The following is a 19,719-nucleotide window of genomic DNA, read 5'->3' on the forward strand; positions in this document are numbered from 1 at the left end:
TGATGCGCTTTATGACTTCCAGCACCTCCTTCCCTGTTATAAGTACACTCCTCAAGACATCACTTTATTTCCCCAAGTTCCCTAACATCCATGCTTTTCTCAACAATAAATAATGATGAAAAATATTCATTTATGATCTCATCATCTCTTGTGGATCCGCACATAGATGACCTTGTTGATCCTTAAGAGGCCCTACTCTCTACCTAGTTACTCTTTGGCACTTTATGTATTTATAGAACCTCTTTGGATTATCCTTTGCCTTATCTGCCAAAACAATCTCGTGTCCCCTTTTTGTCCTCCTGATTTCTCTCTTAATTCTACTCCTACACCCTCTATACTCTTCAAGGGATCCACTTGATCCCAGCTGCCTATGCATGTCATGTGCCTCCTTCTTCTTGACCAGGACCTCAATATCTCGAGTCATCCAGGGTTCCCGACTTCTACCAGCCTTGCCCATCACTCTAAGAGCAATGTGCTTACCCTGAACCCTGGTTAAAACACTTTTGAAAGCCTCCCACTTACCAGACGTCCCTTTGCCTTCCCACAGACTCTCCCAGTTAACTGTCGAAAGTTCCTGCCTGATACCATCAACATTGGCCTTGCCCTAATTTAGAATTTTAACTTTTGGACCTGACCAATCATTTTCCATAGGTATCTTAAAACTAATGGAATTATGGTCACTGGTCCCAAAGTGATCCCTCACTCACACTTCTATCACCTGCCCTTCCTTATTTCCCAAGAGGAGGTGAAGTTTTGCCCCTATCTAGTCGGGCCATCCACATACTGAATGAGAAATTCCTCCTGAATACACTCAACAAATTTCTCCCCATCCAAGCCTCTAATACTATGGCTGTCCCAGTCAATGTTGGGAAAGTTAAAATCCCCGACTATTACCACCCTATTTTTCTTGGAACTATCTGTAATCTCCTTACATATTTGCTCCTCAATTTTCCACCGACTATTTGGGGGCCTATAGTACAACCCTATCAAAGTGATTTCCCCCTTCTTATTTCTCAGTTCACCCCTTTTGACTCAGTAGGCGAACCCTCGGATATATCCCCTCTCAGTACTGCCGTGATGTTTTCCTGAATCAAAAGTGCAACTCCCCCTCCTTTCTTTCCTCCTGTTCTATCTTTCCTATGGCATCTTGTTTTTAACTTGTTTTTAAATCACCCAGAAACTCGTGTCTATTTTAGTTTATAATTGTGGATTTATTGGAGCCAGTTAAATGTGGAAATTTTAAGCATACCCTGGAGGAATTTGGAATAACTGAGAATTTTATATTGTTGTCACCTCAACCCCAGATAAAGAACAAAGAGTTTGCAGCTGGTAACGTGTTTGGGATTTTAAATCAACAAAGATGTTGCCGATAAAATCAGGCCTTGGAAGTTGGCTGAAAAAGGGTTAAGTTATAATGAAGGATCTTGTATCTTATTTTAATCAAGGAGTTGTGAGCTTGTAGTGCTCTGTCGCTTTAAGAAGCTATCGCTGCGAGAGAGAATGCTGAGGATTCATTGTTTGAAATTTACGAGCTGTGAGAATCTGTGTTTTGTTTGTTTTATGTGGATGTTTGTAGATGTGTTTTATTATTGTTTTGGGCTACATTTGTTCAGGTTTATCTTTCTGGAGAATTAACCTTATCTTGAGTCTTTAATTAAAGGCATTTTTGGGAGTTTAAAACAGGATCACAAGAACGCTTAAGTAATTAATTTTGGTTATTGTTGTTGTAAGACGATATTTGTGGGTTGAACGCTTTAAGCTTTGAGGTTTTCTGTCTGTGATTTAAATCAAACAGATTTTTAAAAAGGAAGTGTAATTAATAAAGCTTTTTTTTCAAAAGTTATGAACTTGGAGCCATATTTACTGGACAGAGACAGGATTCCAGGATATTTCACTAAACATGCGGGAATTTTAATCCGGATACAATTCACTCATGAGAATGAGAGTTTTAATTTGTAATGGTTATTTAAAATTTGGGACATGTGAAACGACTCTGACCAATCCTGTGTTGGATTGATCTTGGGTTAAACTTCCTGTCAGGTCCAAAGACACAATTAACACAATGAAAAGGAAAATTCTGGAATTGGATACTGAAGAAAAGAGTTTAAAAGGAGAGATTATTAAATAGAAATGATTCCCAGACCGTGTGGTCGTTAGGTTGGAACAAAGGAAGAGTGCTGACATCCATTTGAGAACTTTTAATCCACCCCTTTTCAAACTCAGTCTACGTACAAAGAAAACCCCAAGGATGGTTGATAAGGGGGTCTGGAAAACATCATGATGGGGGCACCTATCTGTTCACGAGATGATCACAAAGCCCCATGATGTCCAAATACTAATTTCATTGGACCTTTCTGTAATGTGTGTAATCTATCACCATTCTGATTGGATTGTGTCCAGCTGGGATGGGTTGAGTAACTGGATAAGAATTGATGATATTCTTTGTTGGGTGGAGTTACACATGGTCAGTCCCTGTGGCTTCTCCCCGCTGGCATAACTCAATAAACTGTTTGTTGATTGAATCAGGTTTAAGTGTTGAATGATTCTTCTGAGTTCATTCCCCCCAACACACTGGGTACATTACCACTTCATCCTCGGGAGTGGCCTAATAGGCCGTGGTCCAGACTACATGTGGCCCTTGGGGGGCCTTTCATGAATCACATGTGTTTGCTTGTTGTAGATGCGCATTCAAAATGCTTGGAAGCACAGATCATGAGTAATATTACAGGGCAATTAGGACTAGTTTAGTGGTAAAAACTGGGCGGCATGGACAAGTTGGGCCGAAGGGCCTGTTTCCATGCTGTAAACCTCTATGACTCTAACTACCTTTTTTGTGGCCTGAAGTTCCCACAATTGGAAAGCAGCCAGATTAGTTAAATAGACAGCATTAATTGTGAGACAGTTAAATAATAAATGATTCATTAATATATATGTTATAAAGGCTGGAAATGTAAATTTGAACACAAGTTTATAACTTTTAGAATTACAAACACATTAAGAATGGTTAAAATGCTGTGGGAATTATCAGATGTTCCCTTCTCATGCTGACAGAATAAAGAAAGATGAAAGGACTTGTTAACCTTGACTGGAGGGAATGAATCGGCTCCTGTTCAAGATGTCTCAACATTGAATGACTGATGTGAACCAATTATTGGTTGACACTCAGGCTACCCCAAGCTAAGAGATATCGTTTGAGAGAAAGAATTGTCTTAAAATTAAGACAATGTGCGCAATTAGCTAAAAACCAAACCAATGTCATTATTGACAAGTTATAGACCAATTGGCTCATTCCCAACAATTAGCTGAGGATGGCTTTCTACATTTTGAAAGTATAAAAAGGGGGATTCGAGAAACCAATTTGGTAGAAGTTTTTAAAAGTTAACTTTGTTTATATAGTTTGTTTATTAGTGTCACACATAGACTTACATTAACATTGCAATGAAGTTACTCTGAAAATTCCCCTGGCGCCTGTTCAGGTAAACTGAGGGAGAATTTAGCATGGCCAATGTACCCAACCAGCACGTCTTTTCGACTGTGGGAGGAAACTGGAGCACCCGGAGGAAACCTGCACTTTACTGTTCAAAAATCTATCTATCCTTGCCTTAAAAACATTCAATGAGGTAGCCTCAACTGCTTCACTGGGCAGGGAATTCCACAGATTCACAACCCTTTCTGTGAAGAAGTTCCTCCTCAACTCAGTCCTAAATCTGCTTCCCTTATTTTGAGGCTGTGTCTCCTAGTTGTAGGTTAGGGGGATGAGCAGGGTAAATACTTGGGGTTATGGGACAGGTCTGGATAGGATTGCCCTGTGTGTCAGGGGGAATATATGAGGTTACAAGGATAAGGCCTGTGTGGGATTGTTATCAGTGCAGACTTGATGGGCCAAATGGCCCCCTTCTGCACTGAAAGGATTCTATGATTTCAGAGAATTGTGAAATTGGAGATTACTGAGTTAGAGAGGGATAAGGTCATGGAGGAATTTGAAAATAAGGATGTGAATTTTAAAATTGAAACATGACTTGACTTAAAGCCGATGTAGGCTTTATGGATGAATAGGATTTGGATGAATAGGATTTGGATGAATAGGATTTGGTGTGAGAAAGCAGACAGGCGGCAGAGTTTTGGAATATCTCACATTTCTATGTGGGGAGTGGGGTGAATGTGAGAGGCTGCTCAGAAATATATTGGAATCATCAAGACTAAAGGTAACAGATGGAGTGGTGTGGAGACTGTGGACATTTTGTAGATTGAAATATTTGGTATTAGTGATGGGATGGATATGTGGTCAGAAACTCATCCTGTTGTTAAATCTGACACCAAGGCCCGAATTTTTCATCCGTTGGGCACACTCACACGGGAGTGCCTGGAAACGGGTGTAATCAGCCCTGGAAATCGGCCCCGGAAAGTGATCTCATGCTGGCTGGCTGATTAACGGGCAGTCAGTGTGAAACGTGCACTGGGAAAGGCTCAGTGCTGCCGGGGAGGGAGGGAAGGGGACGGGGAGGGAGGGAAGGGGACGGGCACTGAGGAAAACGAGGGTGCTCTTGGCATTTCCAATACGCTCCCTCAGGGGGACAGCTGCTGCGGAGCCTGTCTCTCAGCTACAGCCCTGTAAAAAATAAACTGCGATGGAGCTCCTCACAGTGGGGGTGAGGATGGAGGAGATGGGGAGAGGGAGAGAACCCTTCAAAAGGAATTAACTTCTGTTAGCAGTATTTAAAAGACGCAAGACACTGTGTTTAACACAAAGCTGATTTATTTGACTCTTATCCAGAATATTTACACCTATAACCGGCCTGGTGTTTATTAATATCAGCAGGACCAGACTCCAGTGAATGATATTCAGACCTGCAGGTGATTAACAGCAAAACCCAATCATTGTCATTACTTGTGAACTCGCTGGTGTCTCAGCAGATGGGATGACTGAGTGAATCCCCTCCCACACACAGAGCAGGAGAACGGTTTCTCCCCGGTGTGAATGCGCCGGTGTTTCAGCAGACTGGATGAATCACTGAATCCCTTCCCACACTCCGAGCAGCCGAGCGGCCTCTCCCCAGTGTGAATACTCTGGTATACAGTGAGCTGAGATGATTTCCTGAATCCAGTCCCCCAACGAGAGCATCTGAACGGTCTCTCGTCAGTGTGAATACGTTGATGGGTCACCAGTTCCCCAGAACTTTTAAAGCACTTCCCACAATCCAGGCATTTAAATGGTCTCTCGTCAGAGTGAACCCGTTGATGGGATGTTAGTTCCACAGAACTTTTAAAGCACTTCTCACAGTTCAGGCATTTAAAAGGTCTCTCATCAGTGTGAACTCGCTGATGTTTCAGTAGGTGAGATGGCTGAGTGAATCCCTTCCCACACACAGAGCAGGTAAATGGTTTCTCCCCAGTGTGGATTCGCTGGTGTTTCAGCAGATCAGATAACTGAATGAATCCATTCCCACAATCGGAGCAGGTAAATGATCTCTCTCCAGTGTGAATTCGCTGATGTGTCATCAGGTGGGCTGACTGAGTGAATCCCTTCCAACACACAGAGCAGGTGAATGGCCTTTCCCCAGTGTGACCACGTTGGTGTCCTAACAGATTGGATAACTGAGTGAATCCCTTCCCACACTCAGAACATGTGAATGGTCTCTCCCCATTGTGATCTCGCTAGTGTTTTAGCAGACTGGATGACTGAGTGAATCCCTTCCCACACTGAGGGCAGGTGAACGGTCTCTCCCCAGTGTGACTGCGTCGATGAGTTTCCAGGTCAGATGGATAACTAAACGCTTTCCCACAATCCCCACATTTCCACAGCTTCTCCCCAGTGTGACTGTGCTTGTGTCTCGACAGGCCAGATGATCGACTGAAGCCTTGTCCACACACACAACACGTGTATGGTTTCTCCTCACTGTGAACAGTGCTTTTTCCTTCCATGTTTAATATTCAATGATATTCAAGTTACGATAAATGATACACCTCTGTCAGCTCCTGGTGTGATGTTTGGTTTCAGTTTCCTGACTGTAAATCCTCCTCTTCTAAAACCCTGTGAAATTGATTTAAAACAAAAAAACAGGAGTGAGAGAGAACCCACAAAAACACAAAGGCAGCTTGTGAAATTGAGCTGAATGAATCTGGTAATTTGTCTGATACTAATGAACAGTGCTGGATTATCATAAAAACCCAACTGATTCACTAATGTCCATCAGGGAAAGGAACCTACCACCCAGTCTGGGTCTGTACAGACTCAGGCCTCTACTTAAGGAGAGTACAAGACAGTGGGAGAGAATGGGGAGTAATGCAAGAGGTGAGGTTGTGGGGGGGTGGGGGAGGTGCTGGTGATGGCAGGAGGAGAGGGATTTTACACATCTATAACTCAGCTGGAGCTTTGACAGAATCTCCCAAACCCTCAACTTCCACCACCTGAAAGAACCAGGATCACAAGTGTGAATGAACACCTCTAAATTCACCTTCAAGTCTCACACACTGGGGGATTTTCACAGTAACTTCATCGCAGTGTTAATATAAACCTACTCGTGACATGAATAAATAAACTTTTTAAAAAAGCGTTAAACACACTGTCCTGACTTGTCTGCCATCCAGTGCTGGATGAACAGATATTTTATATATTGGGAAGACTGAAGCCACTGGTTTCAGTCTTTGCTACAAACTTCACTCCCCAGCCACCGACTCCATCTCTCTCCCTGATAATTGTCCGAGGCTGAACATGATTGTTCACAGCCATGGTGACATGTTTCACCTCAGGAATTAGGAGTCGGCCATTCGGTCCGTCAGGTCTTTCACTTCAGTCACTGTTTCAAGTCTGGATGACCCTTCTCCAAACAGTCATTCAGACTCGGAACGTTGGCTCTGTTCTCTCTCCAAAGATGCTGTCAGACATGCTGAGATTTTCCAGCACTTTCTGTTTTTTGTTAAACATTCACTTGATTGCAGTTTGCTGTGGGTAAATCCTCCCCTTCTAACCCATGTAAAATAAGTTTCCAAAACCCATCACTCTCAGTCCAGGATAGAAATTCACAACATTGTGTCTGCCTGCTTTCCGGCTCAGGATTACTTAAGCTGGGACACATTTTCATTGGAAGCAGATGAGAAAATGTTCACTAGGCTGACTCCTGTGATGAGGGGGTTTGGCTTCTGAGGAAAGGTGGAACAGGTTGGGTCTTTACCCATTGGAATTCAGAAGAATGAGAGGTGATCTTGGTGAAGCATATTAGATCCTGGGGGAGCTTGACCGGGTAGATTCTGAGAGGATGTTTCCCCTCATGGGGTAATATCGAATTATGAAACAGTTAAAAAATAAGAGGTCTCTCAGTTTACACCATGAGGAGAAACATATTCTCTATGAAGATCATTAGTCTTTGGAAATCCCTTCGCCAGTAAGTAGGAGGCTTGGTCATTGAATACATTTCAGGCTGTGTTAAGTTGATAAGATATTGGAGCAGAATGAGGGCATTTGGCCCATCGAGTCTGCTCCGCTGATATGCTCCTCATTCCCATTTTCCTGCCTACTCCCTATAACCAGTTAAAAATCTGTCTAACTCCTCCTTAAATTTACTCACTGTCCCAGCATCCACCACACTTCGGGGCAGCGAATTCCAGATTCACAACCCTTTGGGAGAAGTAGTTTCTCCTCAACTCTGTTTTACGTTTGCTGCCCCTTATCCTAAGACTATGACCTCTCGTCCTCGAATGCCCCACAAGAGGAAGCATCCACTCCACGTCTACTTTCATCATCTTGTGTACCTCGATTTGATCTCCCCTCATTCTTCTAAATTCCAGAGAGTATAGGCCTATCTCTCTTCATACGACAAACCCTTCATCTCTGGAATCAATCTAGTGAACCTCCTCTGAACTGCCTCCAATGCCACTACACCTTTCCTCAAATAAAGGGACCAAAACTATGCACAATACTCCAGGTGTGGCCTCACCAATGCCTTGTATAGTTCCTTACATTTATATTCTAATCCTTTAGCTATAAATGCCAACATTCCATTCACTTTCTTTACAATCTGCTGTACCTGCATGCTGGCTTCCTGTGACGGGTGAACGAGGACACCCAGATCCTTTTGCACTGGAGCACCCCGAAGTCGCTCCCCATTTAGATAATAAATCGCCTTCCCAACACTCCAGCCCAGGCAACATGCTGGTGACTCTCCTCTGTACCCTTTCTCGTGCAATCACATCCTTCCTATCGTGTTCCTCAGTGTTCCTCTGTCTGTCTGATTCTGTCAGTTGATGTTTCTGAGATTCACCTTGGGACACTCTCCTACATTAAAGGTCTGATATAAATCAAAGTTATTTTTAAATCACATTGTAACAGACTGGGGAAGTCAGGATTAAAACAATATCTGGGTAAATGGAGTTTGGTCACAGGGCGGCACGGTAGCACAGTGGTTAGCACTGCTGCTTCACAGCTCCAGGGTTCCGGGTTCGATTCCCGGCTCGGGTCACTGTCTGTGTGGAGTTTGCACATTCTCCTCGTGTCTGCGTGGGTTTCCTCCGGGTGCTCCGGTTTCCTCCCACAGTCCAAAGATGTGCGGGTTAGGTTGATTGGCCAGGTTAAAAATTGCCCCTTCGAGTCCTGGGATGTGTAGGTTAGAGGGATTAGCGGGTAAATATGTGGGGGTAGGGCCTGGGTGGGATTGTGGTCGGTGCAGACTCGATGGGCCGAATGGCCTCCTTCTGCACTGTAGGGTTTCTATGATTCTATGAGATCAGCCGTGACCCCAGTCAATAAGAGAACAGGCTCGAGGGGGATAAATGATTTCCTCCTGTTCCCAATAAACTTGGGCTCAAACACCAGCTGATGAATGGAAAGTGATGGGAGAACTGGGGGGGAAGACACTTCACCAGAAACCAGCACTGGGGCAGAGTTAAAGAGTAGGACAGTCCTGTGGACAGACTACTCAGGAAATGGAATAGGTTGTTCAGCCCTTCAAGTCTGCTCTGTTATTCAATTAGACCCTGGTTGATCCATTAGTCTATCTGAACTTGAACAAATACCTGAATTGTTAACTCAAGCTGGTTACAGCAGTTATTAACAGCAGCAGAAACACACCATAGCTATCAGAATGCACATGGGTCAGTGCAGGATGTGATTACCTGTTCAATAACTGGGGAATCTTGTGAACTCGCTGGTGTCTCATTAGGTTTTGTGACTGTTTGAATCCCTTCCCACACACGGAGCAGGTGAATGGCCTCTCCCCGGTGTGAACTCGCTGGTGTGTCAGGAGATCAGATGAGTTAGTGAATCCCTTCCCACACACGGAGCAGGTGAAAGGCCTTTCCCCAGTGTGAGCACGCTTGTGTTTCAGCAGGTGAGATGAACTGCTGAATCCCTTCATACACACAGAGCAGGTGAATGGCCGCTCCCCAGTGTGAAGTCGCTGGTGAGTGCGAAGGTTGAACATTCGACTAAAACTCTTCCCACACGCGGTGCAGATGAACAGACTCTTCCCAGTGTGATTGCGCTGATGTGCTTCCAGCTGGGATGGAGAACTGAATTCCTTCCCACAGTCCCCACATTCCCATGGGTTCTCTATGGTGTAGATGTCCTTGTGTTTCTCCAGGTTGGATGATTTAATGTGTGTATATTTCAAATATCCTGTCAAAGGAGTTTAGAAACATCACTATCAATACAAGATCGAAATTCAGAACAGACATTTCTACTTTCTGTGGAACATCGTTTCCTCACTTGTTCCTGTGCAGCAGTAAATCCTCATCCTGAACACTTTCCCTCCTCCCTGTCCTGCAGCCAACTCCCACACTGACCAACCAGCTCATATTTCAATGGATTGTCCCGTGTTTGAGTCCAGTGTGCCAGGCTGCATGGTATATGGGTGCTGTTTCACCCATAAGATAGATGTGTGCAGCACCCTCTTCCAGCTGTTCTGGCTGCCAACCAGCCCATGTCCACCCTCGCAGTTCCAGCAGCACCGCGCACAATACTGCTCACCTGCTCTAACAGACTCATGAAGGATGTCCTTTCGTTTTCTCTGAGAGAGTTGGTCAGCCTGGCAAACCCAGTGTGAAATATCTTCACAAATCTTTTCTCCCACCCTCTATTCTGGATGGGTTCAGTTCTCTTTTGAATAGAGTGAAAATAAAATCAATTATTTTCTCTGCTGATCACTGCAGGGAGCTGCAGCTTTTTACTGGGGGTGTTGGGGCCTCCAGCGGGTGTTTGTGAATCCTCCCCGCCCACCTCCCAGGGTTTCCTTCCTTCCCAGAGATCAGAGTCCTCATTGATTTGAGGCCAAAGTGTAACCTCTTATTTATTGTCCCCCTCCCCCATCCTCTGATGTGAACCATCCTCCAGTGGCTGAGCCAGGATGGGGCCGTTAACCTGGGCCTGTTCCCGGGAGGGAGGGAGGGAGAAGCCCCGCAGCTGCAAACCAGGGAGCTGACAATGATTCTGAAGGGTTTGCGGATCCACAAAGTGTTTCCAAATCCTCCCAGCCACCGCCTAACGCTGACTCCGCTTCTCCGGGACAAAGGACTCTCGCTCCCGAGGCGAACAAAGGAATTGCGCATGCTCCACATTCAGATCGAGTGTCCGGCCTCATCAGCCGGACCGGACTGCGCATGTGCCAGTTCACAATGCCCCGGGGAGGGTGATTGACGGCAACTCCGGACCAATAGGAGGAGGGAGGCGGGCCTGGACTGCCGTGGGGGAGCAGCTGGTCCTCCAACCAATCAGCGTGAAAGAGGGGCTCCGACGGAAGCATGCGCATTGCGGGTAATGGCGACGGCGAATGTTTATGACCTCGGATCCGTAATTTGTCAGCGGAAAATCGCCGATCGGTGGGTACGATTGAACCGGCGAGTAGACGGAAAGGCTTCAGAAACCGGTTGTGCGGATCTGTAAACTCCCCCTAAAATTCACCAGTTCCCCCATTTGCATCGAGCGGGTCAAAGATCCCTGAGATCGGCCCACGCGTTAACGACCTCCATCTTTATTGGGGGCAATACGTGGCGGTGCGCATGGGTAATCACCATCTGTTTTTTATGTTTGCATTATTTAGTTTATAAAAATAATGGCATCATCCAGCCAATAAAAACATGATAATACATATCTGGACAAGTTGTTCCAATTGACTTACAACATTGTGGTGCTAATTATGTATACAGCCATGAACAGAATTGGGCCAGCTGGCATTTCCAATGCAAATTGTCATGTAATTGCAACATGGAAGATGTCTAAAATTGAATTTGCAAAGTCATGACAGCATTGTTATTCATAGTATGAATATGGAAAATAAAAGACCTGTTTCAGCAAACCTTCAGGTGAGGTAATTTAGGAAGTGCTAATCACCATCTTTGGAAGGAAGGATTTGCAGTTGGAAAACTCAAACTAAACATCACATCAGAATCTGATGGAGTCACTCAATTTATCCAAATCTGAAATCATTGTGTTGTAAACATGGAAGGAGAAAGTACCATTCACAGTGGGGAGAAACCGTCCGTGTGTTGTGTGTGTGGACGAGGCTTCATCTGATTGTGGAACCTGGAGAGACACAAGGACACCCACAGCATGAAGAAACTGTGGAAATGTGAGGCCTGTGGGAAGGGATTCAGTTACTCAGTTATACTGGAAACTCATCAGTGCGTTCACACTGGGGAGAGGCCATTTACCTGCACCGAGTGTGGGAAGAGCATCGCAAATTCAACCAACCTGCTGAGACACCAGCTCGTTCACACTGGGGAGAGGCCGTTCACTTGCACTGAATGAGGGAAGGGATTCACTCATTCATCATATCTGTTGAGACACCAACCAGTTCACACTGCAGAGAGACCTTTTAAATGCATGGACTGTGTGAAGTGCTGCAAAACCTCTGGGAACTGAAGCACCATCAGCATGTTTCACACTGGGGAGAGGCCGTTCAGGTGCTCTCACTGTGGGACTGGGTTCACACAATCATCTGACCTCACTGTACACCAGCGGATTCACACTGGGGAGAGGCCGTTCACCTGCAAAGAGTGTGGGAAGGGATTTGCTCAGATGTCCACTCTGCTGACACACCAGTGGATTCACACTGGAAAGGGACCATTCACCTGCCCTGAGTGTGGAAAGAGATTCATTAATTCATCCCACCTGCTAACGCACCAGCAGATCCACACTGATGAGACTGAACTGCGGAAAGTGCAACAAAAGTTCTGGGGAACTGCTGTCCCATCAATGAGTCCACACTGACGAGAGACAATTCAAGTGTTGTCATTTTGGTCTGAGTTCAGGTAACCTCATCCCACTGTACACCAGTGCATTGACACTGAGGAGAGAATGTTCACTCCCTCTGAATGTGGGAAGAGAGTCACTCATTCGCCCCATCCGCTGAGATCCAGTGATTTCAGAAATAACTACATTAATTGTATTTTACTTTTAATCACAACCAGTACTGAATCGCATTCTTTGGGGTCTGTTTCTACTGCTGATGATAAATTCCAGGCCAGTTGTATGTTTTTAATCTTCTGGTTAAAAGTTAAATAAATCAGCTTTATGTTAAGCTGAGCGTCAATCTTTTTGATATCGGCAATATGTTAGGAGTTTTTGAGATGCTCTGCCCATTCCCTCTTTCCTCCATCCTCACTTCCAATAACAAGTGTAAGCAGCTCATAGAGCTTCTTTAAGATTGAGAACATCCAATGAATTACCTCTACTACTTCCAACAGCCCACCAGAAAAATACTGCTTCTAAAGTTCCTCATTGTCTGAGCTCTGAACCTGCATCTTCCTCTGGGTTCTGTCACCATTTAATTGGGACCATCAGTGGAGGTGTTTTTAACCCAGCATTCCCCATGGTTGAGAGTATCCCCTTTCCACAGCACAGGAGAGCAGTGGGCAGGCCTGGTTCTGCCCTGTGTTTGGAGCATCCGCAGTGTCAGCCATGACTATGAACAGACATTTCTCTCTCGGATCCACGATGGGTAAAAGGTGGGATGGCGGGAGGAATGGATTTGGTGGGTGGATAGAGATTCTCTGGAAACCTGTTGTGTAAACTGCAAATCCCAAATGAGAAGTTACTGAATGGACACAAGGGGAATTATCCCGGTGACAAACCTGGAGCAGGAGGAGAGAATGTTGTGAATTTCTATCCTGGATGGATTTCGGAAACTCCTTTTGCAGGGGGTTAGAAGAGGAGGATTTACACACGGCAATCTCAAACTAAAGAAAGGTTAATCTCTACAGGGTGGTACAGTGGTTAGCACTGCTGCCTCACTGTCTGTGTGGAGTTTGCACATTCCACCTGTGACTTCAGGGGTTTTCTCCAGGTGCTCTGCTTTCGTCCCACAGTCAAAAGATGTGCAGGTTAGAGGATTAGTGGGGTAAACGTGTGGAGTTGCTGGCGGTGGGCCTGGGTAAGATGCCCTATTGCAGAGTCAGCACAGACTCGATGGGCTGAATGGCCTCCTTCTACACTGTAGGGATTCTATGATTCTTCGGATACAGGTCTTCAAATGGGATGGACAGGTAGATATGGACAGAATGTTTCCACTGAGACATGAATACACAGTAAATAGTAGTAAATCCAAACACTTAAACCCAGACACCAAATCCAGAGACCACTTACACCCAGACACCAAATCCAAGTAATCCAGAAACCCAAAGTCATGTTCTGGGGACCTGGGTTCAATTCCCACCATGGCAGACGGTGGAATTTGAATTCAATAACAAAAAAATCCGGAAATAAACTTTTAATGAAACCATTGCCGATTGTTATAAAAAACTCATGTCCTTTCGGGAAGGAAATCTGCCACCCTTTCCCGGTATGTTCCACATGTGACTCCAGATCTATAGCAATGTGGGTCTTTAAATGGTCCAGCAAGCCATTCAGTTCAAGGGCAATTAGGGTTGAGCAATGAGTATGGACAGAGTAAATAGTCAGAAACTGTTCCCACTCAAGAGAGCACCAAGAACTAGGGCACAGATTCAAAGTATTTAGCCAAGGAGTAAGAGTGATGTGAGTAAAAATGTTTCACTCAGAGGTTGGTTGGAGTCTGGAACAAATTCACTGAGGAGGTCGTGGAGGCAGGTTCTATTGAGGTATTGAAAAGAAAATTAGGTTGCTATCTGAAAAGAAAGAATGTGCAATGTTACAGGAATAAGGCAGGGAAGTAGGACTGGGTATAATGCCCTTTCAGAGACCCAGGACAGACTCAATGGGCTGAATGGTGTCTTTCTGCACTGTGAGAATTCTGTGTTTCTGTCAGCACAGACCCTACATCATCAGCATTGGAACTGAAACTCCCATCATTACATCAACACCAGAACCACGATGGAATTTCAGAAAACTGGGAAATCTTCCAAAAGGCAATGACACCAACATCAGGTGGGTTTCACCAAGCACCCAATGTCTTCAATAGATTGATAGGATTGATGAAAGTTCAGAGTTTAATCCGGGAGAAGATGAATCAGAGAACCGAAATAATCTTGAGCAAGAAAAGGCCCAAATAATGTCACTGTCAAAAACAGGAGATCAATCATTCTCCTCTTATTATTGGAGAAATCCAAAACACTGTGTTTGAATCAAAGCTGATTTAATCAACATTTACAAACAACATCACTGCACACACCAGCTTTCATGCTTATTAATATCAGCAGCAACAAACTCCAACTGTCAGAATGAACATGGTTCAGTCCTGGATGTCATTAACAGCAGATTCTAAATCCAATCCCTTCAGTTACTCATGATGCGATTAGGCAAGAATTAGGGGGCATAAGATGGGAACAGAAACTGTCAGGGAAAGGCACTGATGAAAAGTGGAACTTTTTCAAGGAACAAATACTAGGTGTCCCTGATAGGTATGTCCCTGTCAGGCAGGGAGGAAATGGCCGAGTGAGGGAACCGTGGTTCACAAAAGAGGTGGAATGTCTTGTGAAAAGGAAGAGGGAAGCTTATGTAGGGATGAGGAAACAAGGTTCAGATGGCTCGATTGAGGGTTACAAGTTAGCAAGGAATGAGCTGAAAAAGGGGCTGAGGAGAGCAAGGAGGGGACATGAGAAGTCCTTGGCGGGTCAGATCAAGGAAAACCCCAAGGCTTTTTACTCTTATGTGAGGAATAAAAGAATGACCAGGGTGAGGATAGGGCCGGTCAAGGACAGTGGTGGGAACGTGTATGGAATCAGTAGAGATAGGCGAGGTGATGAATGAATACTTTTCTTCAGTGTTCACCAAGGAGAGGGGCCATGTTTTTCAGGAAGAGAAGGTGTTACAGGCTAATAGGCTGGAGGAAATAGATGTTCGGAGGGAGGATGTATTGGCAGTTTTGAATAAACTGAAGGTCGATAAGTCCCCTGGGCCTGATGAAATGTATCCTAGGATTCTTTGGGAGGCGAGGGATGAGATTGCAGAGCCTTTGGCTTTGATCTTTGGGTCCTCACTGTCCACGGGGATGGTGCCAGAGGACTGGAGAGTGGCAAATGTTGTTCCTCTGTTTAAGAAAGGGAATAGAAATGACCCTGGTAATTATAGACCGGTTAGTCTGACTTCGGTGGTTGGTAAATTGATGGAAAAGGTCCTTAGGGATGGGATTTACGACCATTTAGAAAGATGCGGATTAATCCGGGATAGTCAGCACGGATTTGTGAAGGGAAAATCGTGCCTCACAAATTTGATAGAATTTTTTGAGGAGGTAACTAGGTGTGTTGATGAAGGTAGGGCGGTTGATGTCATATACATGGATTTTAGTAAGGTGTTTGATAAGGTCCCCCATGGTCGGCTTATGATGAAAGTAAGGAGGTGTGGGATAGAGGGAAAGTTGGCCGATTGGATAGGTAACTGGCTATCTGATCGAAGACAGAGGGTGGTGGTGGATGGAAAATTTTCGGACTGGAGGCAGGTTGCTAGCGGAGTGCCGCAGGGATCGGTGCTTGGTCCTCTGCTCTTTGTGATTTTTATTAATGACTTAGAGGAGGGGGCTGAAGGGTGGATCAGTAAATTTGCTGATGACACCAAGATTGGTGGAGTAGTGGATGAGGTGGAGGGGTGTTGTAGGCTGCAAAGAGACATAGATAGGATGCAAAGCTGGGCTGAAAAATGGCAAATGGAGTTTAACCCTGATAAATGTGAGGTGATTCATTTTGGTAGGACAAATTTAAATGTGGATTACAGGGTCAAAGGTAGGGTTCTGAAGACTGTGGAGGAACAGAGAGATCTTGGGGTTCATATCCACAGATCTCTAAAGGTTGCCACTCAAGTGGATAGAGCTGTGAAGAAGGCATATAGTGTGTTAGCTTTTATTAACAGGGGGTTGGAGTTTAAGAGCCGTGGGGTTATGCTGCAACTGTACAGGACCTTGGTGAGACCGCATTTGGAATATTGCGTGCAGTTCTGGTCACCTCACTATAAGAAGGATGTGGAAGCGCTGGAAAGAGTGCAGAGGAGATTTACCAGGATGCTGCCTGGTTTGGAGTGTCGGTCTTATGAGGAAAGGTTGAGGGAGCTGGGGCTGTTCTCTCTGGAGCGGAGGAGATTGAGGGGAGACTTAATAGAGGTTTATAAAATGATGAAGGGGATAGATCGAGTGAACGTTCAAAGACTATTTCCTCGGGTGGATGGAGCTATTACAAGGGGGCATAACTATAGGGTTCATGGTGGGAGATATAGGAAGGATATCAGAGGTAGGTTCTTCACGCAGAGAGTGGTTGGGGTGTGGAATGGACTGCCTGCAGTGATAGTGGAGTCAGACACTTTAGGAACATTTAAGCGGTTATTGGATAGGCACATGGAGCACACCAGGATGGTAGGGAGTGGGATAGCTTGATCTTGGTTTCAGATGAAGGTCGGCACAACATCGTGGGCCGAAGGGCCTGTTCTGTGCTGTACTGTTCTATGTTCTATGTTCTAGTTACTTGTGAACTCGCTGGTGCCTAAGCTGTGTGGATGAACGACTGAATCTCTTTCCACACACTGAGCACGGAAATGGCCTCTCCCTGGTGTGAACTCGCTGGTGTGTCAGCAGGGTGGATGACTGAGTGAATCCCTTCCCACACACTGAGCAGATGAACGGCCTCTCCCCAGTGTGAACTCGCTGGTGATTAAGTAGGTTGGACATCCAAGTGAAGCCTTTCCCACAGAAAAAGCAGGTGAAGGGTCTCTCCCTGGTGTGAGTGAGTTGGTGCATCAGCAGATCCGTCTGGCTTTTAAAGCACTTCTCACAGTCAGGACATTTAAACAGTCTCTTATCAGTATGAACAAGTTGGTGTGTCAGTAGGTCGAATGAACGGGTAAATCCCTTCCCACACACGGAGCAGGGGAACAGTCTCTCCCCAGTGTGAGTGTGTTTGTGGTTCAACAGATCATTTTTCCTTTTATAGTTTTTCTCACAGTCAGAACATTGGAAAGGTCTCTCCTCACTGTGGATACGAAGGTGTGACAGGAGGTGGGATGAGTTTGTGAAGTCTTTCCCACAGACGGAGCAGGTGAATGGTCTCTCCCCAGTGTGAACACGCCGGTGTCTTAGAAGGTGGGATGATTTAGTGAATCCTTTCTGACACACAGAGCAAGTGAATGGCCTCTCCCCAGTGTGACTGCGGTGATGAATATGTAATTCAGATGGGTAATCAAATCCCTTCCCACAGTCTCCACATTTCCACGGTTTCTCCCCAGTGGGACAGCACTTGTGTTTTGACAGGTTTGATGAGCGACTGAAACCTCGTCCACACACAGAACATGTAAACACCTTCTCCCCATTGTGAACGGTGCTTTTTGATTCCATGTTCAGAAGTCGATGATGTTCAGGCCCTGATGAGTTGGGTGTCTGTCAGATCCTGATGTGATGTTTGATCTGAGTTTCCCACCTACAAATCCTCCTCTTCCAATATGCTGTAAAATTAATTCAAAAAGGAGAAAAAAACAGTGATAAACACAAAGGTAGGTTGTGAAATTGAGCTGAATGAATCCGGTAATTTGTGGAGCCGGCACAAGGAAAAAGTGACCACGAAAGCTGCTGGATTGTGATTAAAAACTCAAATGGTTTGCTAATGTCCTTCAATGCAGGAAACCTGCCACCCAGTCCAGATCTACACAAGAATTCAACCTTAATGGGAGGAGAAAGATAGAGATGAAACAGGGAGGGAATGAACGGTAAGGACTTTATACATCTACAACTGGACAAGAACTTTGACAGAACCTGCCAAACCACAACCTTCACCAACTCAAAGGATGCAGGAAAACTATCACCTCCAAATGTCGCTTTCAATCTCAAAACAACTTGTAATCGTGAGGTAACCTATAACCTCCTGCATTTAAGGGGCAATTTAGCCTGGTCAATCCACCTAACCTGCACACCTTTGGGGTGTGGGAGGAAACCGGAGCACCTAAAGGAAACTCATGCAGTCACAGAGAGAACGTGCAAACTCCACACAGTCACCCAAAGCTGGAATCGAACCCGGGTCCCTGGTGCTGTGAAACAGCAGTGTTGACCACTGTGCTACCCTGTGCCACTGTACTATGTTGCTCAGAAATAAGTTTTAGGATTTTGGCCGAGTGATTGTGAAGGCAGAGCAGTATATACTACCAAGTCAGAATAGTGTGTGATTCTGAAGAGTAAATGCAGGTAGTGGGGTTTCCATGCACAAACTGCCCTAATCCATATTGGAGAAGAGGTTTGTAGTTTTGGAAGCTGCTGTCAAAGGAGGTTTAGCCAATTGCTGGTAATTCCAGTAATGTCCATGTTCCAGTTATTAATATGAAATTTTTCTAAATGTAAATTTTACGAAAATACCCGACATAACTACTTTTTCCTTACTTGAAACACAGCTTTAAATGGTCCGTTTGTTTCTAGATTCAGTTCCATGAGCAACGCCTTCAACTAAGAACATAAGAAATAGGAGCAGGAGTAGGCCATCTAGCCCCTCGAGCCTGCCCCGCCATTCAATAAGATCATGGCTGATCTGACGTGGATCAGTACCACTTACCCGCCTGATCCCCATAACCCTTAATTCCCTTACCGATCAGGAATCCATCCATCTGCGCTTTAAACATATTCAGCGAGGTAGCCTCCACCACCTCAGTGGGCAGAGAATTCCAGAGATTCACCACCCTCTGGGAGAAGAAGTTCCTCCTCAACTCTGTCTTAAACCGACCCCCCTTTATTTTGAGGCTGGGTCCTCTAGTTTTAACTTCCTTACTAAACAAAATCAAAACACTGCAGCTGCTGGAAATCTGAAATGAAAAGAGAAAACGTTGGAAATACTCATCAGGTTAGACAGCATCTATAGAGACAGAAATAGAGTTAATGTTTGCAGTCACTGATGCTCCTCTAATGAAACACATACCAATAGCTGCTGTTTAATGGGGCCGTGGATCCCACAATCTCCTGTGCCCCAGAAACAGCTCTATCCATCACACACATTTCCCATTATGACACTTCTATGTCAAGAGGGCGAGCTGTTTAAAAGTCGTCAAGTTCCATTTTTGCGTGTTGATGTTCATTAAAGATACGGATCGACTTCCCCCTCATTATGTATCAATTTCAGATACTTTGGTCGAGAATTTCCATTCCCCTACTTCCTGGTGGATAATGGATGTCTTGAGCACTTCGATTACAGTACAATTTGATTCCTAATTTTATTAACTGCACCCCTATCCCTAATTTTCACATCGCAGCAGAAAAAGCTACTGTTCACAAATGAGGAGTTTCGATGGCGTGCGTTTTACCCACCATTCCTCGCGGTGGGGAATGTCCCCTATCCACAGCACGGGAGAGTTGTGCA

At 45.0% G+C, this 19,719-nt stretch overlaps 1 protein-coding gene and 1 pseudogene across 1 annotated transcript in view; one reads left to right on the plus strand and one right to left on the minus strand.

Moving 5' to 3' along the window:
• LOC144483836 (uncharacterized) overlaps positions 1–19,719 on the plus strand; it is a 284,619-nt gene that overhangs the window by 183,716 nt on the left and 81,184 nt on the right. The window lies entirely within an intron of this gene.
• Positions 1–19,719, minus strand: part of LOC144483801 (uncharacterized) — a 49,051-nt pseudogene that overhangs the window by 29,086 nt on the left and 246 nt on the right.

This window comes from Mustelus asterias, unplaced genomic scaffold, assembly GCF_964213995.1.
Source record: "Mustelus asterias unplaced genomic scaffold, sMusAst1.hap1.1 HAP1_SCAFFOLD_79, whole genome shotgun sequence".
Lineage (NCBI taxonomy): Eukaryota > Metazoa > Chordata > Chondrichthyes > Carcharhiniformes > Triakidae > Mustelus > Mustelus asterias.